General features: G+C 39.2%; 1 protein-coding gene and 1 pseudogene across 4 annotated transcripts in view; both read right to left on the reverse strand.

Annotated features, from left to right (window-relative positions):
* The window catches only part of WNK3 (WNK lysine deficient protein kinase 3), a 162,747-nt gene extending 142,383 nt beyond the window's left edge, over nt 1-20,364 (reverse strand). For 2 of the 4 annotated variants that reach the window (XM_074323556.1, XM_074323554.1), the window contains exon 1: nt 19,395-20,166. The gene's annotated coding sequence lies outside the window, so the exon portion shown is untranslated. Of the gene's footprint in view, nt 1-19,394; nt 20,167-20,227 lie in introns of those variants that run through there. The other 2 variants (XM_074323555.1, XM_019710840.2) reach the window with 2 other exon arrangements.
* Nucleotides 8,139-13,538, reverse strand: LOC109434111 (ubiquitin-conjugating enzyme E2 variant 1; annotated as a pseudogene).
* Nucleotides 20,365-21,169: the final 805 nt, after the last annotated feature.

Consider the following 21,169-nt stretch of genomic DNA (forward strand, 5'->3'; position numbering starts at 1 on the left):
AGCCAGACTTCCTGGACTCAGCCAGGGCTCTCAGGGCACTGCCACTCTCTCTGGGCACAGCCAGACTTCCTGGGCACAGCCAGGACCTCTCAGGGCAACGCCACTCTCTGGGCCTCTCAGGGTACTGGAACAGTACCCTGTGCTGGAACAGTAGCGGCTCACAGTCAAGGTGCTTACATATTCTCAATGGCGGCCAGTCAAGACACAAAAGCAAATATCCACCAGTTCCACTGCACGGTGGTGTGTTCCCAAGCAAACAGTCAAGCGGTTAATTAAATTAGGGACAGAGCCCATTCCCCATAGTCCATAGTCATTTGCCAGGGCTGCCCTGGGGGTGAAAGACAACCTTGACCTCACCCTCATCTCCCACGGAGGACTCAGCAAGCCTTTCCTCCTGGGACTACAAGTCCTGCATCTGGGCAGCCTCAGCAAGCACTTCCCAGCCCACAGGGCCGCAATGTCCTTTGCTTTCTCCGGCCTATGCTGGTTGGGGAACTGTCCACATCTTCCCACCCCTCCACGGGGGTCCAGATCTCCAGCAGCTGTTCCTCCTGGTTTTCCTGAGACTGAGTGTTCATACACACAAACTGCTCCACTGCCCTTTGTGAAGCTTTGGCCGGCACCGTACCCTGCTCGCTGCGCCATGTGTCGTGCGGGGTGACAGGCGAGGTCTCTAGTCCCGCTCCCCACCTAAGAACGCAGGACATGGTGAGGCCCAAAAGGAACACCCACGGAGCCATAGGTAGGGAAGTCATACTACTATATTCTCGCTGGCGGCTGGGTTGGAGAAACAGGAAAGAGGAGCCACACAATTCTCAACCCTCACTGCGCCACTTGCAGGCTCAGCCACCATCTTCTTGCTAGGCCCCCATTTTCTGCTAGCGTAGCCACAAGCAGTTATATTAGTGGCCAATGGCTCACTGGTTACAGCTGATGGCCAACTAGCCACAGCTGATGGCCATCCAATCACAGTTGATGGCCATTTACTACCTGAGCCAGCAGCTTTTTATGTGAGGCCGAGAGCCTGGAAACTGCTTTCTGGGGCTCTGCCCCCACACTTGGATTTGTTTTTGTCTTGTTCTTCTGTTGTTGTTTTTTCCTTTGTCCAGACTTCTCTTTGAACATGAATATGTCAGCCCTTGTGTTTAGGACACCCTCCTACCACTTCTGCCTCCCCTCACCTGTCATTCCTCTGACATTCTAACATTTCCTGAAAAGTCCCAGAAAGAGCCCATCAATGTTCCTCCCTAATACGTAGGTTCCTAGAGATACAATTCTGTTCTACATCCGTATAATAGGCCTCTCTAAGAGTTCAGAAAATCCAGAGTTCAAAAATGCATTCCACCACGTTGATATTTTAGTAAAGTAGAAACATTGACCTAGTTACAGGGCAACATAACAGGTCACATGTGAAAACACCAGTGACTTGACTCAAGTTGCTACCGTGTACATTGACACCAATAATGTGTGCTGGGTTAGGTATGTGCACCCTGGAATAATACTTATAACTTTCCTCTTTTCTTTGCATCATGTCCTAAGGGGTACAGTTGAGTTGGCTTAACACCTGCACTAGAGGGAAAAGCCACTGGTTAAGGGATAGGGGTGGGAGAATGATGGCAAGACGCCTGCTGGGGAGGGGGTCAGAAGAGACCCATGCTAAATACTATTATCCTTGTGTTTATCCCAGTCTTGAGTTTCTCCATACATTGGCTTCGCTTGACCCTATTTCTCCTGAAGGTTTAATTAAGTTCAACCATATTCTGTCAACTGTTCCAAGTTTCAGTGGAATCTTGTATTTCTGGTGTATTATAACAAGAAATCGTTCTCTCAACTCAAAAGAAAAGTTACTAGAGACAAAGATGGACATTTTATAAGTATTAAAAGATTAATACATCAGGACAACATAACAATTATATACACATCTAACAACAGAGCCCCAAAATACATTAAGATAAAACTGAAGAAATAGACAATTCAATAAAACCAATAGATTTTAATACCCCACTCTCAATAATAGAACTAGACAGAAAACCAGCAAGAAATCTGGAAAACTTGGCCAGTACTATCAACCACCTTGACCTAACTGCCACCAATGAAACAGTCCACCCAATGAGAGCAAAATACACATTTTTTCAAGCACACATGGAAAAATCTCCAGAACAGATCATATATTAGGCAATAAATCTCAATACATTTAACAGGATTGAAATCAAAGTATACGCTACTACCACAAAATAATTAAATTACAAATGAACAAGGATAAGGGTAGATATATAAAGATCAATCCAATAGAACTGAGAGTCTAGAAATAAACCTTAACATTTATGGTAAATTGATTTTTAACAAAGATGCCAAAACCATTCAATGGGGAAAGAACAGTCTTTTAACAAAAGGTGCTTGGACAACTGGGTATCCACATAGAAAAGAATGAAGTTGGATCCCTATCTGACACCATATAAGAAATAAACTTAAAGTGGATCATAGACCTAAATGTAAGAGCTAAAACTATACAACTCTTAGAAGAAAACATGTAAGTAAACTTTAGTGACTTTGCGTTAGCAGTGATTCCCCAGATACAACAAAAATACAAACAATAAAATAGAAAATTGAGAAGCTGGACCTCATCAAAATTTAACTTTTGTGCTTCAAAGAATGCCATTAAGAAAGTGAAAAGTGCCCTCTGGCAACCACTAAACTATTGTCTGTGTCTATGAGTTTCTGTTTCTCATTTGTTTGTCTTGTTCTTTTGTTGTTTTTGGTTTATATACCACATATCAGTGAAATCACATGAACACACAATGGGATTTATAGATGATGTAATACAGAATTGTACACCTGAAATCTATGTAATTTTACTAACAATTGTCACCCCAATAAATTTAATTAAAAAAAAAAGAAAGTGAAAAGTGGATCAGCATATCCTCCTCCTATCTGTGTAGCATTAAAACCACTAAGTGCTTTAAAAATAAAAAGTGAAAAGGTTTGGAAAAAACATGCAAATCATATATGTGGTAACAGACTGGTGTTCAAAACATATGAAGAATTCTTATAACTAAATAATGAAAAGATAAATAATCCAATGAGCTGAAGATCTAAATAAAATAGACAAATGGCCAATACACACATGCAAAGATGACTCTGGGTGGTGAACACACAATGTGACATATAGATGATGGATTACAGAATTGTACACTTGAAACCTATGTAATTTTACTAACCAACATCACCCCAATAAATTTTAATTAAAAAAAAGATGTTCCACATCATTATTCATTAGGGAAATGCAAGTCAAAACCAAAAGGAAATACTACTTCACACCCATGAAGATGCTACAATACAATAAAAAAAGATAGACAGTAGCAAGTGTTACTGAGGATGTGGAAAAAATGGACCCCTCATACATTGCTGGTGGGAATGTAAAATGGGGCAGCTACTTTGGAACAAAGTCTGACAGTTCCTCCACAAGTTAAACAGAGTTACAATATGATACCATCTACTCAATGAAATGGAAACATATGTCCACACAAAAACTTGTACACAAGTGTTCATAGCAGCTCTATTCACAATAGCCAAAAGGTGGAAACAACCCGAATGTCTATCAACTGACAGCTGAACAAAATGTGTTATATCCATGCACTGGAATATTATTCAGTAACAAAAAGGAATGAGGTATCAACTTGTACATGCTACAATAAGGATGAACCTTGAAAACATTATGCTAAGTGGAAGAATCCAGAATAAAGGACCATATACTGTATGGTTCCATTTGAATGAAATGTCTAGAATGCAAATCTAGAGACAGAAAATATATCAGTTCTTGCCTGGGGCTGGAGCATAGGAACAGGACTGACTGTAAAGTAAAACAGCACAACGGATTTTTGGGGGGTGATAGAAATGTTCTAAAATTAGATTGTAATAAAGGTTATACAAGTCTATAAATTCACTAAAAGTCATGGATATTGGTGAATTTTGAGGTATGTAAATTATATCTCAATAAAATATGATGTCCCTCTTTAAGATCATAAAACATTTTTACAAAAATCAAAGCCATAATAATATAAAACATGCCTTTTTAAAACTACACTCTCTACCTCTCCCCACCATTCTGTCTACTCTCCTTATCTTCAGCCTGGCCTCCTGGGTTGAGAATCAGTGTTCTGAAGCGAAGGGACCTAACAATAAAATGTAATAGCTGGTAGCCTAAGGGTAAACAACGAATGAGAAAAACAAATTTTAAAAACTAGGCCAAGAACTTCACTAAGCATAGTATTATCTGGGGCTTTTTCATCGTGGATCCACTAGCTTCTTGAACATAAAATGAAGTTTCAGAACACAGGCTTTGGAGTGGGAGAAACCTGGAATCAAATCTTGGTTGTGCCTCTCATTCCTCAGAATAGATTTGAGGCAAATTATCATACTTAACCTCATCATTCTTGATTGCCTTTGTGAAATCTCACAGGACTGATGTGAAAATATACATATAAACTACTTAGCACGATGCCTGGCACAATATAATAATGAATACATGGAAGTTTTTATTTTCTATCTCTTAATAACCCCTAGTGACAGCACTAAATTAAAGCACTATTCAACAATACTCAAGAAAATGTTAAATTATTTTCAGGAGACTCTATTTAGTAAGGCCAAAAAGTGTATAATACATTCTTTTAAAGCTTTGCAGTAACACACCATGTTGGCATTGCTAAAGGGGTATGCTTCAGTGACCAGGATAATATCTCTTCTACATTCAGCAATGTAGAAGCATAGCTCAGTGAAATGGTCCACAAGAATCAGGCCTCAAACTTGAAGTCTCTTACTGAGTTCGACAGCTATATACCATAACCTACGTGTGACCATATCTTACTTCATAAAATGATAATACATTGCTCTAAGCCCTAGGAATATGTAGAAAGATAACTGTAAAAGCACTTCTATAGATATTGAAATTATAGGAAAAACCTCACAAATTTGCACCCCGTATGTACTCCTTCGACATGTTTGATATATAACCTTGGAGCATTTGAATTAAAAGTTATAAATAATTTTCCCCCTGTAGCTTAGTTCTATTCATGGGAAGTACTGCATACAATCAGTACTTTGTCAAATCAGTAGCTCAAGAATTTCTTCACCTTTTGGAACCAGCAATTGAAAGAATGAATATTTAGACAGTCAAAATTACACAGAAAATTTCCATTAACAATCTTCTCTTTCTCTCATATACACATATTCATGCCAATAAAAATTTACCAAGTGCCAAGCACTATGTCAGGGATAAAAGAACAAAAGACATACCGTGCTCATGGATAAGAAAAATTAACATTTATTAAAATGTCCAACTACCCAAAGCAATGTATACATTCAATGCAATTCTTAACAAAATACCAATGGCATTTTCACAGAACTAGAACAAATAATCTTAAAATTTATATGGAACCACAAAAGACCCTGAATAGCCACAGCAATGTTGAGAAAGAAGAACAAAATTGGAGGTATTACACTATCTGATATCAAACTATACTACAAGCCTAATCAAAACAGCATGGCACTGACCAAAAAAAAAAAAAAAAGACACATAGATCAACAGAACAGAATAGAGAGCCCAGAAATAAACCCCTACCTATCTGGTCATTTAATCTTTGACAAAGGAGGCAAGAATATATACACTGGGGTAAGGACACTCTATTCAATAAATGGTACTAGGAAAACTGGACAGATACATGCAAAAAATGAAACTGGACCACCTTCTTATTCCATATAAAAGAATAACCTCAAAATGGATTAAAGACTTAAATGTAAGGCCCAAAACCATAAAACTCCTAAAACAAAATATAGGCAGCAAACTCTCTCACATTGCTCTTAGTAACATTTTTTATGATCTATCTTCTTGGGCAAGGGAAACAAAAGATAAAATAAACAACTGGGACTACATCAAACTAAAAAGGTTTTTACACAGCAAAAGAAACCCTCAATAAAACAAAGAAAACCTACTAAATGGGAGAAGATATTCCACAATGATACATTGATTAGGGCTTAATATCCAAGTTGTATGTAAAGAAGTCATACAACTTAACACCAAAAAAACAATGTGATTAAAAACTGGGCAGAGGACCTCAATAGACATTTCTCCAAAGAGGATAAACACATGGCCAATAGACAGATGAAAAGCTGTTCAATGTCACTAATCATCAGCGAAATGCAAATTCAAACCACAATGAGATATTATCATCTCACATCTGTCAGAATGGCTATCATCAATAAACCTACAAACAAGTGTTGGTGAGGATGTGGAGAAAACAGAGGATGTGGAGATAACAGAACCCTCCTGCAAGTGCGATTGCAAATTGGTGCAGCCACTATAGAAAACAGTACAGAGGTTCCTCAAAAAATTAAAACTAGAACTGCCTTACGACCAGGCAATTCCCCTTCTAGGTATTTATCAAGAAATTCAGAAGTGATTCAAAAAGATATGTGCACCCCTATGTTCACTGCAGCACTATTTACAATAGCTAATTATGGAAGCAACCCAAGTGCCCATTGATAGATGACTGGATAAAGAAGGTGTGGTGCATAAATACAATGGAATATTACTCAGGCCATTAAAAGAAATGAAATCTTACTATTTAAAGGGACATGGATGGACCTAGAGGGTATTATGCTAAGTGAAATAAGACTGAGAAAGACAAATACCATATGATCTCACTTATATGTGGAGTCTAAAGAAAATAAAACGAAAAAGCAAAACAGAAACAGACTCATAGAGAACAAACTGATGGTTTCCAGAGGGGAGATGGGTTGAGGGGCTGGATGAAAAAGGTGAAGGTATTAAGAAGTACAAATTGGTAGTTGCATAATAGTCATGGCCATGTAAAGTATAGCATACGGAATACAGGCAATAATGTTGCAACAACTATGTGCAGTGCCAGGTGGGTACTAGACTAATGTGGGGGAATCACTGCATCAATTATATGTCTAACTGCTGTGCTGTTCAATATTGAATGTCAACTGTAACTAAAAAAAATAGCTTTTAAAAAAAGAACAAAAGTCAGTCCTTGTCCTCAAAAAGCCTACAGTTTCTCCAAGCTTAAGCTATACTGCTATTGACTTCTGGTTCAAGAAGGTGAAGGGAACACCTATATATCTCTTGTACTTTCCAAGACCCTAGAAGAGTGATGGTAAGAGTACAAAAGTATAAATCACAAGTCAAGGACATGAATGGGAAATGGCATAGCAAATACAAGATTTCAACAATTTCTGATAGAGAACACACAGGAAAGAATTGGCTGATAACACAAGTCAAAAGATGCTACAATCTAAAGTACTTACCATGTTTCCCCAAAAATAAGACCTAACAGGAAAATAAACCCTAGCATTTTTCAGGATGACATTCCCTGGAACATAAGTCCTAATGCGTCTTTTGGAGCAAACCTTAATATAAGACCTGGTCTTATTTTGGGGGAAACATGGTAATAGAAAGGGTTCCAACTCCAGAGGCAACAGACTTGCAGGGAAAAACCCCAGAGGGGCTCTACATGCGTGCAAAACAGACTAACCCCAAAGAGGGCCCGAGTGAGAAAAAGGCTGAAAACAGGGATTCACTGGAGGTCTGAGTTATGACCCAGTTGATGAACTCCCCCCAAAACCCAACCCAAAGAAAGAAACCCCTGCATGTAGAATAAGGAATTCAACAAACAAGGAATAGGGCACCCCAGAGCAAAACCCTCTGGCATTTGGCCTCCAAATGTAATAGCTAGCTACTCACCCACTCACCCCAAACATATACCCTACCAGCGACTAGCTCATTCTTAAATACAAACAGAATCAGGAGACACACATTTGAAGAAAACCTGTAACACACAAGAGAAACATCACGAGAAACAAACAAACAAAAAATGTCCTTGGAGGAGCTGAAATAATTCAAGAAACCATTCTGCTTTTGTTAGGGCACAACTTATGTATTTCAAATGAACAAAAAATTAGTGTCATTCACTCTATCTTAAGATTAAACTGCCTTTGAATGGGACCTTCCTTTCTAGTACTTTTGAGGTCGACAAGACCTCAAAATTATCTAGAAACACATCTAGAAAGTTTACTACTGTGGAAAATGAAGACTGCTTAAATTGAATGTGGCAAGGGGAGGGCCTGTGGTTTTTCTTTTTGATTAATTGCTGTAACACTGCCCTGCAGGTGGCTGAGGGAGTTTCCTATTTTCTTTAGACATCATTAGGCGCTGAAGCTCTTGCAGGACAACTTTGATGCTATATGAATTCTGCCATTCTGCTAGCACTGATATGGCTCTTGGGTCCACCACTCCATTAGAACTATTAACTCCAATCGTATTCATTTTTGTTACAAATCTTACAAAGGGGCGTTCTTCTGGGTATTTAGGTCTACATTCTATTTTAATGCTGCATCTTCAGTTTTCATAAATTGTCCGAGCCCCTGGTCACTGCCATATTGCGTCACTTTTGCTCGAAGGCCCTCAAGAAACCATTTTTAATTTAAGTTTTTAAAATATAATCATAAGACTCAAAAATCAAAGAAAGAGGTATATAATGAACAAGTTCCCTCTCAACCCTGTTTCCCATCTATTTAGTTCCTACCACTCCCCCAACAGGTAACCACTCATTAAATTCTTATGTAGCCCTCCAGAGTTTCTTTAGGCAAATGAGCAAATGTAAATATATGTTCTCGCTCCCCCTTTCTACACAAAAAGTAGCATACTAAACTTTTTTATAGTCACAATATTTTAAATTACTTTTTTCCCTGCCAGTACATGGAGGTTCCTCATTATTATTTTTTATTTTTTTAATTAAAGTTTATTGGGGTGACAATTGTTAGTAAAGTTACATAGATTTCAGGTGTGCAATTCTGTATTACATCACCTATAAATCCCATTGTGTGTTCACCACCCAGAGTCAGTTCTCCTTCCATCACCATATATTTGATCCCCTTTACCCTCATCTACCACCCCTCTACCCCCTTACCCTCTAGCTCATTATTATTTTTAATATCTAAGTAGTATTCAACTATTTGCTATAACAGATAACATTGCATATTTCATTTTGCATATATATGAGTATAAATATGTGTCAGCTCCCTGAAATGGGATTGCTGGATCAAAGGAAATTTGTATATTTAACTTTTACTGAAGTATGTTAATATATCCAGAAGAGTACACATAACACATGCATATCTTCATACAATGCTACCAAAATGCCTTCCATGGGCATTGTACCAATTTAAACTCCCACCTGAAATCTGTGTCTTTTACTCTACAGCCTTGACAACAAAAAAGGTGTTATCAAACATTTTGATTTTTAACACTCTGATAGATTTAAAAAAGGAATCTCCCTGTAGTTTCAATTAGCATTTATCTTATGAGTGAGGTTAAGCATCTTTCACATAAACAATAATTAAAGCAAGAAATAAGCCAAGAATTCCTATTATCACTGCTACCAGTTAAGGAAATAAAATAAGACCTATGAATATTGGAAAGTAGAGGACAAAACACAAAACTTGCAGACTACGTGATTATCTATCTAGAAAATCCAAGAAAAGCAACCAAAAGAAAAACAAAAGGGACTAACCAGAAAGCTCAGTAGAAATGCTAAAGATAAAATCAACAAACAAAAATCAATAGTTTTCCTATATACATAAGCAATAATTGGAAAATGTAATTTACAAACAATGATTTTAAGGTGAGGGCTCAGGAGTGGGCAAGGCCAGGAGGGGTCAGGAAGGGCTGGGTACCCTGGAAAGAGGGAAGTCAATGCAATTTTTTTAAAACCTTTTTTAAAAAAACTACCCTATTTGTAAGAGGAACAAAGCTATAAAATATTCATCTAGGAATAAACTCAAGAAGAAATATGCAACACCTATATAAAGAAAACTGTCATTTTACTGGAGTACATAAAATACACATTTTCTTGTAGAAAGACCCAATATTGGCATCTTCACAAACTCTCCCCTTCTCGATTATGCCAAAGTCAATGCAAACCCAATCAAAATCCCAAAGAGATGTTTTTAACCAAAAATTGAAAATATGATCCTAAAAGAACACAAGCAAAACCAAGAAAATGTTGACAAGAACGAAAATTTGCCTTCCCAGGTATCACAAACATATAACTACAGTAAAATAATACAGTTTCAGCACAGAAACAGACAAACGGACTAATGAACTAGAAGAATCAGTACAGAAACAGACACATTGTGTATGGGGATGTACTCCATGGTAAAAAGGGTAAAAAAATTCAAATTTGTGAGAAACACATAGCATAATAAAAGGTGTTGGAATAACTGGCTACTCATTTTTTTGGGGGGGAGTTAAAATCCTTCTTAAAACTAGTCACAAAAATAAATTCCAGGTAGATGAAAGACCTAAATGCAAAAAGCAAAACTGTATAACTATTAAAAGAAAATATGGCAGAATATATTTCTAACCTGAAAAAAGGCTTTCTTAAAAAGACAAAATGGGGCCGGCCCGGTGGCAACTAGAAAACGGCAACTCCCTCCACAACTAAGATTGAAAGGACAACAACTTGAGTTGGAAAAAAAGGCCTGGAAGTACACACTGTTCCCCAGTAAAGTCCTGTTCCCCTTCCCCAATAAAATCTTTAAAAAAAAAAAAAAAAAAAAAAAAGACAAAATGCAGGGGCGGCCAGATGGCTCAGTTGGTTAGAGCGCTTGCTCTTAACAACATGCTCTTAACAACAAGGTTGCCGGTTCAACACCCACATGGAATGGTGGCTGCGCCCCCTCCAACTAAGATTGAAAATGGTGACTGGACTTGGAGCTGAGCTGCGCCCTCCACAACTAAGACTAAAGGACGACAACTTGACTTGGAGCTGGTGAGTCCTGGGAAAAACACATTGTTCCCCAATAAAGTCCTCGAAATACACACTGTTCCCCTTCCCCAATAAAAAAAGACAAAATGCAAAGCCCATTAACAAAAAAGCTAACACATTTGACCATTTGACCATGAACAAGGTTCAAAGACAAGCAACAGACTGGGAAGCAAACATTTGCAACATGTACAGTTTTAAAGCATTAATATCCATAATACATAAAGAACTAAAAAAAATCAGCAGAAAAAGCAGAGAACCATGTGATTTCACTGATATGTGGTATATAAACCAAAAGCAACAAAAGAACAAGACAAACAAATGAGAAACAGAAACTCATAGACACAGACAATGGTTTGGTGGTTGCCAAAGGGTAAGGGGGGTGGGGGGTGGGGGGTGGGGGGTGGGGGGTGGGAAATGAGGGTAAGGGGGATCGAATATATGGTGATGGAAGAAGAACTCACTCTGGGTGATGAACACACAATGGGATTTATAGATGATGTAATACAGAATTGTACACCTGAAATCTATGTAATTTTACTAACAATTGTCACCCCAATAAATTTAATAATAAAAAAAATCAGTAAGAAGAAATACAATTGACCAATACATGTATGGTAGGAGAATGGCTCAAACACTTTAGTAAGTAGGGAGATGCAAATTCAAACAATTCAATATCATTTTTTGTCCATCAGATGAGCAAAATAAAAACTCTGTTAATATCATGTTTGGAGAAGTGTATGAGAAATTTGGCACTACCGGCAGATAAACTGGAATAGTCTTTCCATATGGCAAATTCCAAGTATCTAGTGCATACTTGTCACCCAGTAATTCCACTTCTTAGTATCTACCTAAGAAATATTCCTGTATGTGTACAGCTATGCATGTACAAGGATTTTTTTTTTACTGAAGCATTGCTTGAAATAGAAAGAAAAAAAAACCTGAAAAAAATTAAATATCCATCTATAAGAGAATGGTGAAATAAACAATGATACATCTGCATTGCGTAATAATATGCATCTGTTTAAAAAATGAGATGGATATATACTGATATATAAAACTCTACATATATGCTACTGAGAAAAGCAAGTTGTAGTACAACACACATTACACCTATATATATGTATCATTTATGGTTAAAAAAACTTTCACTTCTAAATGTACTCATATATGTGTAAATGAATATTAAAAAGACTGGAAGGATATGCTCTAAACTGATCCTACTGCTTAAAGAAGCATGTAGTATGAAATACTATGTATCCATTAAAAAGAATTTAGTGAGCATAATCATACCAACATGAAAAGAGCCCTAAATCATATTCTTTGGGGGGAAAAGGTAAGTCATAAAATATATTTTTTATTGTATATACACATACATATATGCATGTAACTACGGAGAAAAAGAACTGTACAAGTTCACAGTCAACTATTAACAGTTACCCACAGGGAGGGCAGGACATTGGGTAAAGGGGGACGTTAAGGTTTTAATCTCTCTCTGTATTATTTTAATCCTTTAAAGCAGAATTGTCCATCAACAACCTGTACAAAAGAACCAGTTAAGGATGTTATAATTTCTTAAAATAATTGAAGGAAGGACAAAACTAATAATTATGCACAACATATATTCAGAGGAATATTATCAGTTAACACTTATTGAGTGCTTTGTGCCAGGCACTGTGAGCCCTTTCATGCATTTTCTCATGTAATCATGACAAGAATCTTGAGGTAAATCAGCTTGTCTCATTTTACAAATGAGGAAACTAGGCTTAAAAAATTAACTTTCCTAAGATCGCACAGCTAGTAAAAACCAGGGCCAGAATTCAACCCAGGCATCTGACTCAAGTTCACTCTTAACTACTCCTAACAGGGGGGCCCCATATGACTTACCGCCAGATGTACACACTATATACAAACAACCCTGAATCGCATAGATACGCACACTGCACAACCACATCACAGTCCTTGGGATTCAGAACACTAAAACTATCTTCTTCCTCACTCCCATCCTCCAGTTTTGCTTTGGCAAGGTCATTGACTCAATTAAAGATGCCCATTTTATGTAAAAACAATGCCTGGGTCCAAATTAGAAAAGAGGTTGACATCATCTCCATCTTCTTTCATCATCAAAATTAAACAATCTATCAATCACCTACCCTCAGGCCTTAACTCACACTTTACCCTGCCTAACCCTTTTTAAAACAGTGGTGGTCAAACCATGGATAGCAATCAGGCCAAACCCTCCTCACAGCACTGCCTGTTTTTGTGCAGCAGGTGAGCTGAGAAAAATTTTTACATTTTTAAATGGTCTAAAAAATAAAAATAGTATTTCATGACACATGAAAATTATTCAAAAGTAATATTTCAGTATTCGTGAAGTTTTATTGGCATATAGCCACACTCATTCATTTACATGTTGCCTATGGATGCCACAATAGCCGCTGAGTCATTGCCCACAAAGCCCAAAATATTTACTATCTGGTCCTTTACAGAAAAGTTTGTCAAAACTTGCTTTATAGTTTTCAGCAGAACTTCATCTACTTAACTTTATCCTAACAACAACCCTGAGAGCTACTTGGTATTAGCTTGACTTCTGAAAATTAGGAAGGCTCAAAAAAGCTTAGTGTCTTGACCAAGTCACAGACCTACTAAGTGAAGGACAATTCTGGAATCCTGGTTTTCTAGTTCCAAATCCAACATACTTCCTATCACACTACCACTTTCTAAGAACCCAGCCCCTTCTGATTAATCAATGAGTTCAGACATTTGGTGCTAAAATATACCAGATGGGTAGACATAAAAGCTTTAAGCTGGTGGGAAAACATTTCTCAATTGAGAAACTTGGACTCCAAAAACATATTAATAGAATACATTGTATTTCATATGTAGCTGTATAATTTGTAAAGCATAGTCACTCATTTAATTAGCAAAGGAATCCTGCAAAATTGGTAGGGCTTTTATTTTGTTTAGTAATAAATATGGAAATAGATGCTTATAGACATGTGCAAGATTATACTGAGGAAAGACCAGAACTCAGGCAGACTTCTACTCCACTGACATTTCCTCTTGGGAACACCATCTCATCTCATAAGAAATGTATCTTCTTTTTTATCTTAGAAACAAAAAGCAGTAATTCACACATTTCAACTAGCAAAAAACCTAAAGTGTTCTTTTGGAAGGGATAAATTGACAATTTAATGAAATAACAATTACCAGAAAGGATACCAAAAATTGCTGTTCTCCTAACATTCGGATTTCTGTTAAAGGTTACCTCCTCAAACTGACCACCTGAGCTAAAGAGGCTCCTCTACAACATCCAGTACCCTTTTAGAATTTTCCTCTTAGCATTTATTTTCTGAAATTGTTCATTTATTGGCCAACTGTCGTTCTCCACTGCAATGTAAACTCAAAAAGGGTAGAGTTGCCTGCTTTGCTTCCTTTGCATCTATCCCCAACAAATCAACCCTGGCACTCTAGAGAAATGCAATAAATATTTGTTGAATGAATGGTAGAACCTACAAATACTTTGAGTAAGTCATACTCTACAATTCACTTGGGCTAACAGCTTCAGAGTTCGTTATCAGCGCGTTTTGAAAGGTTCTTTAGCAAAAGAACCATATATCTTCAAGGGTTTTTCCCTCTTGCCAGAAACCTTCAAAGGCTAACTCTGAATGGAAATGCCACAGCAGCCCAGCAGGACAAAAATTATTCTCTAGGCAGTAGTGAATATAATCAGAGCTGAACTACCATCTCATTCGTCTTGGGGCTGGCTGATCAAGCAGATTTCCCATTCTTGTATTAAAACACATCCCCTAAGTTTTTAAAAAATACCAAATTAATGTCCTTACTTTAATTATGCTTAACTACAGGCTGAGATTTACCAACCAATTGTGCTGCACTAAATTTTAATTCTCATTTTTACAAGTAACCAAATTAAAATAATCTTACATCGTTCCTAAATAAATAGGATAATATATGGGTAATTGTAGCCTAAACTACAAATAAAAAGTCTCCACAAGGTACTGACTGATATACATTTTGGTTAAGAAGTTGACTCATAATCATAAAATATATAACACATAGATATAATTGCTTTTCGGGTAAATCTAATAACAATTTCTGGCTAAATATAGACTATGTTTTCCCCTAGTTTTAAGCAAAGATTTCACCCTATACAAACAATTTGAAAATAATAATATTCTTTATTGGAAAAAAAAAACTTATGTAACTTTAGCATACGGTTTGTCCAGCTTGCCATATTGAAGTTTCCTGATCATAAAAGTCTCACTGACTCATAAAGAGCTTTAGAATATCCCACACTTCAAATATAAAGCATTACCTTCAAAAATGCTACAATGAAAAAAAATGCATTTAGAAACATTTCTCTCCCACAACTGCCCAGAGTGATTAGACATCACCATAATAGCTTCATTTAACTAATGTAGCATTGTGTACTACGTATTTTACAGTTTTTTTAAAGCTAATATAGCTTTTAAAGCTAATTTTATAGTTTTTATAAGCTAATCCACATGCAAAAGAATGAAGCTGGACCCTTACCTCATACCATATACAAAAATGAAATAAAAATGGATGAAAGACCTAAATATTAAAACTAAAACTATAAAACTCTACAAAGAAAACATAGCGGTAAATCTTCATGATCTTGGATTTGGCAACGATTTCTTAAATAACAATAAAAAGATAAACAACCAGATTTTTAATAAGCAAATGACTTAAACAGACATTTCTCCAAAGACATTCAAATAGTCGACAAGCACCTGAAAAGATGTTCCAAATCATTAGTCATCATTAGAGAAATGTAAATAAAACCACAATTAGATACCACTTCACATCTACTAGCACGGCCATAAAACACACAGACACAGAAAGTAACAAATACTGGCAAGGATGTGGAGAAATTGGAACCCTTATACATTGGGGGTGGCAATGTAAAATGGTGCAGCCACTGTGGGAAACAATTTGGTGGTTCCTTAACAAGTTAAACACAGAATTACCATGTGACCCAGAAATCCCACTCCTGGGTACGGTACATAACCAAAAGAATTGAAAACAGGTGTCGAAACTAAACCTTGTAGCCAAATATTCATACCAGCATTATTGACAAAAGCCAAAAGATGGAAAGATACCAAATGTCCAGGAACTAATGAACAAACAAAATGCAGTATATATATACAATGAAATATTATTCAACAATAAAAAGGAATGAAGTACTGATATATGCCACAATGTGAGTGAAACTCAACAACATGCAAAGTGAAAGAAGCCAGACACAAAAGGCCAAACATTCCATTTTTAAGCAATATCCAGAATAGGCAAATCCATAGATACAATAGATTAGTGGCTGCCAGGGGCTGGGAGAAAAAGGGAATAGGAAGTGACTGCTTAATGGGTACACAATTTCCTTTTGGGGTCATGAAAATGTTTTGGAGCTAGACGTGCAACATCATGAAGGTACTTAATGCCACTGAATTGTACACTCTAAAATGGTAAATTTTATGTTATATGAATTTTATCACAATAAAAAAAGTTACCAGGCAAAAACACAGAAAACAATGTTGTTATACTTCATTGCTATTAAAACAAAAGTTCATTAAAAAAATAGTATATCCCTGGAAAGTACATTTAGAGGCTCATTTCTTCAGTAAGTTAATCTCAACATTCTCCAACCAAGTATCTCATGACAAGCTCTATCAAAACAATTAAAAATGGCACCAAATTCTACTTTTGAAGCTTTGAGAATTTCTCAACGAATTCTTTTATAGATGTCCTTTACAGTCATCAAATGTCTCTTAACAGTGCCATAAATTTTATGATCTCAAACAAAAATGGAAAAGACCCACCCCTCTGAAAGTATTCTGGCTGTTAGCCAAGAGACATAATCAAGTATCTGCAAATAGAGTTGGACTACTTATACCAAGATGGGAGACTGAGAAAGAAAGGGGTTTTCTTGCACACAACCCCGCTCCCCATACATATACGCAAAAATTTAGGCCTTCCGTTAATTATTTTTAAAGTAAATTATCTGATTAGAAATCCGACAGCAATATAACAGTTCTCATTTTCTCTACTTGTGACTGGTTCATTGCAACCACTGGCTTTATCATTTACTGGCTAAATGATGGGACACTTTAATGAAAAGAAATCCCTCTACAGAAGAAAGTTGAAGTTCACATTACAGAAATCTAACTCCTAAAACACTACAGAATAATTACTTCAACGAGTGTCGACTTGTGATGTGAGAATCAGCACTGGTCTAGAAGTAGGAACTCCGGGGGTCTACGACTTCTAGGGCACGTCTTATTTTTCTAAGCTTTACTTTCTGTTCTAGGTATAAAAACGAAAATAACTTTCCTGCCTGCCTCCCAACAGAAGTATGATAGTAAAAATACGTACAAGGTGTGTTGGGACCACTAAAGAGGGGCACCTAACGTAGCTTGGTGTAGGATGCTGGGAAAAGGAAAAAAGGGGAAAACAGGAAAGACTTTCAAGAATAGCTAATGACAGAGATTAATCTAAAAAGAATGAGTTCAAATTCAAAGGGAGGAGGCAAGAAAGCATTCCAGATTGGGGGATGGGGGTGCATCAGAAGCAAAGGCAGTGAGATGAACACAAATCTGCTTAAGTTATTCCTCTTCTTAATAAACAGTTAAGGGCTGCTAACTCTGCAGGGTAGCCCTTCACCCCAGCCTCAATCTAAGATTCCAGCCTTATCTCATTCCACTCCCCAAATATACCATGCTGAAACTTTCCAGTCTCAATACTTGAATGTTCTTCCAGTCCAGGAACACCTAGTTCAAAACTGGGAGACTACCTTGCCTGCCAGTCAGTGCAACTTTTCCAGGCTCCCACCTTGCCTGCCAGAGTCAGTGCAACTTTTCCAGGCTCCCACAGTGCTTTTATACTTCTACTCTACCACTTAATACACTAAGTATTCAACTTAATCTAAGAGAATATGAACATAGTATTAACTTTTGTATTTAAACTCCGGGTAGCCAAAACAAGGATTACATTGTTTCCAACATCAAAGCAGAATAAAAGAAAAAGGGAATAAGAATTTTCTCAAATTTGCAACATTTCCAAGATAAATGAATATATGTCGGTAAAGTTAAAAAAATCCATAAACTATTAATCTTGATTCAGAACACAATGAGACTATCACAAGACATCTTTACCAGATGATAGGTAATGTAGTTAGAGAACAGAATGTCCAAGTAATCTTAATCTGCTGGAAACATACCAAAACGTAAGTGCCAATTTTCAAACAAGGTAAATTCATTATGACCAAAAAAAAATTCATGTATAATTATTTTAGCATTCAAAATCAGCTTTTGTGCATTTTAGCTATCCTATAATGCGAAGTAACTTTCTTTTGGACTGTTAAGTTTAAACAATTTTTACACTCATCAATCCAAAGGGTAGAGACTGTCTAGAAGAAATCTGCTGCTCTGTGTCATATATTGAAACTTCTTCAAAAGTTCTCTTAGCATTACAATTTACTATAGATGAAAAACAGGTAACAATGCCTCACAAAATTGGATGCATCACTACAGTACAGAAGATTTGCACAACTTTAAAGGCTATTATTCATATAATTGCTTCAGTCAACAGTAAGTCTTATGAAGGAATAGCCATACCATTCCCACGTTTTGAGGGTTCGATTTTAACAAGATCTATCAAGTTCCAAGATATGAGACACACACGTGCAGGATTTCCACCCACACCCCACTACATAAATGTTTCACCACTCTTAACTAGTCAAACAAAACCTCTTTCAGTACAGTGAAGCCAGCTCACCACTTTTATCCTAACTAACCCCATCATACAGATGGTAATCTCCTCCCCATTCCCAACCTGTGGGCCACAGAACACACCACTCGTCCCAAGTAACACCTCTCAATCTCCTTGAACATAACCCATAGACACAACCAGCCAGCACTATTTTTCACCCGGATCCAGTCCTACCGACCTTCACACAGCAATTGAATCTCTCAATTAAATCTACTTTCCCCCACCCCAATACCCACTGAAACTCAACTTCCCACACCCGAAGCGATCTTTCCTTTCAGTAGCCTCAATCTCACTTAAATGATCACTCAGTCCTTTGTCAACTGTCTCCTGCCCCCGTCAAGTATTCTCACCTTCCCCGTCCCCTAGTCTTCCATCAACTCCCAAAGTTGCCACCCCCCAACAAAAACAAAAAAGGACAAAAAACGCACCCCATCCTCAAACCTGCCCTTCCCCACTTCCCCCCTCTGAATTTTCCTCTCTGCCCGTTCGCTCGCACCGACAACAGCTCCGACAACCCCGAAGACTGGAGCCCGGCCTCGTCCCATCGTCCCATACCTCTTGGTGACTGCAATCACCCCGCCTCGGTCAAACCGCCCCCCACTAGGGCGCTTACTCCTCTAACAGACTCTTGGCCGCCGCTGCCTCCCTCCATTCATCCCCGGCCCATTCATCTCGCAGCCCGATCCCAGACACGCCCCCCGGCCTCCTCCCTCTCTCCTAGTGCCCCGGCTGGCCCGGGACCCTCACCAGAATAGGGGCTCTCGCAGAGGGAGACTCTGACTCTTTTCGCTTCTCCTTCGCCTTCTTTCAAGCCTCGGGTCGCCCCTCGACGAGCGACACCGTAGAACACACACATACACACACACCTCCTCCTCCTCTATCGCCTCCTCGGATGCTTCTTACTCTCCTCCTGAATGTCTCGAGCTCTGCTCCGTGTCGTGTGCGCGTGCGCGCGCGAGCGTCTCCCCGCGAGCCCACCGGGCCAGCTACCGCGGGTAGGTAAAGAGCGGGCGGGGTTGGGGGAGCGGGGTACGAGCCCAAGCTCGCGCTCGCCTGGGAGCTGAGCAGGCGCACGCGTACTCCAGCCAGGGAATTCAGATGGAGAGAAGAGAGGGGCGGAGGGGGACCGGGAAGGGAGGGGAGGAAAGGAGAGGGGGAGGGGCGGAGAAAGCTGACAGAGCAGCCCCAACTCAGAACGGCCCCCAGCGCTGCGAGGGGCCCAGTGGCTAGCCAACTGGAGCGTGCGCGCTCCTCCTCCGCCCTCTTCAGCGCAGCGGGAGAGAGGGATGCGCTTCGAGGAGAAAGGCTTCTCTCCTTTCCAAGAAGAAAAATCTCAGTGAGGAGCCACGCGTGACACCTTCTGTGTGTTCAAAAGCTCTCTCCACAGCTGCTTTACCCTCTTCAGAAAAAAAAAAGTGCAAGCACACACTACTTCCTAGCCACCCCCCGCCCATTCTCAGTTTTCCACATGCCTCTAAATGCGGTAGCTCTGCCGAGACGTGGTACCCGCCGTCACCTTTTCACCCGCAACCCCTAAACTACCTTTTTGCAATCCCTGACTTTTCTCGCGAGACCCATACCTGCTGGTTTTGGGATTAGAAGTCGAAGCACAGATTTACAAATACGGGTCCCCCAGTTACGTTGCGAGGGCAACGGCCACGGTATGTCCCCCCCCCACCCCCCAGGACCGCAGTGCGCGCGCGCGGGGGCTGGGCAACAACGAAAGCGGGGATGGGAAAGGGAAGCTATGAAACGGATTTTTGACGGCTTGTAACCACTAGGCCTAGGCACGTGCCCTGCGCCTCTCGAGCAGGTGCAGTGTACCCTGGGAATTGTAGTTTTTGTTCCCACCTCCAGTTCCAATCCCACCCTCAGCCTAACTTAGACCTCCTGCCGGGAGGGGTATTAGCGACGCCATTTTGCCGGGAACAATGGCCCTCGGCCCAGACGGTGGCGGGTGGGGGAGGGAGTAAGGTTTTAAGGGTTTGGTTAACCTCCCCTGGCCCCTCGGTGCCATAGCAACGCCTTCAGAAACCTGGCCCCGCCCCGTCACTGCTCCGCAGGGCTCCTAGAATGCGCGCATGCGGAAAGGCCACCTCCCCCTGAGGCTGGCTCTCACCATCTCCTACCATCCACCTTCCAGATCCTCTAGTTGGTATAAATGCTACCTCCTTGGAGCTTTCACTGCATCTTAACCTCGGCGTAGCAGATTTGTTTAAGACCTGCTTCCTGCCCTGTGTCAGGCGCAATACAGAATTGTTTCTGTCATTCTCACATGAACAATCCTGACTCCACAGAAGAGGAAACTGAGGGTCAGGAGGGGAAAATAGACATGATTTGCTCAAGTTCACATAACTATGTATCAAGGAGTCAGAACTTGAACCCAGGTGTGCTCACTCCAGAGCCCAAGCATTTTCCAATCGCCCACGGTGCATCTGGTGTCACAGCCCCTGAATGAAAGCTCCTTAAGGGCAGGATTTCTTTCCCAATGCCCCTCAAGCCTCAGCAGGATGACTTGAGGG

The sequence above is a fragment of the Rhinolophus sinicus genome, chromosome X, assembly GCF_036562045.2.
Source record: "Rhinolophus sinicus isolate RSC01 chromosome X, ASM3656204v1, whole genome shotgun sequence".
NCBI classification, from domain to species: domain Eukaryota; kingdom Metazoa; phylum Chordata; class Mammalia; order Chiroptera; family Rhinolophidae; genus Rhinolophus; species Rhinolophus sinicus.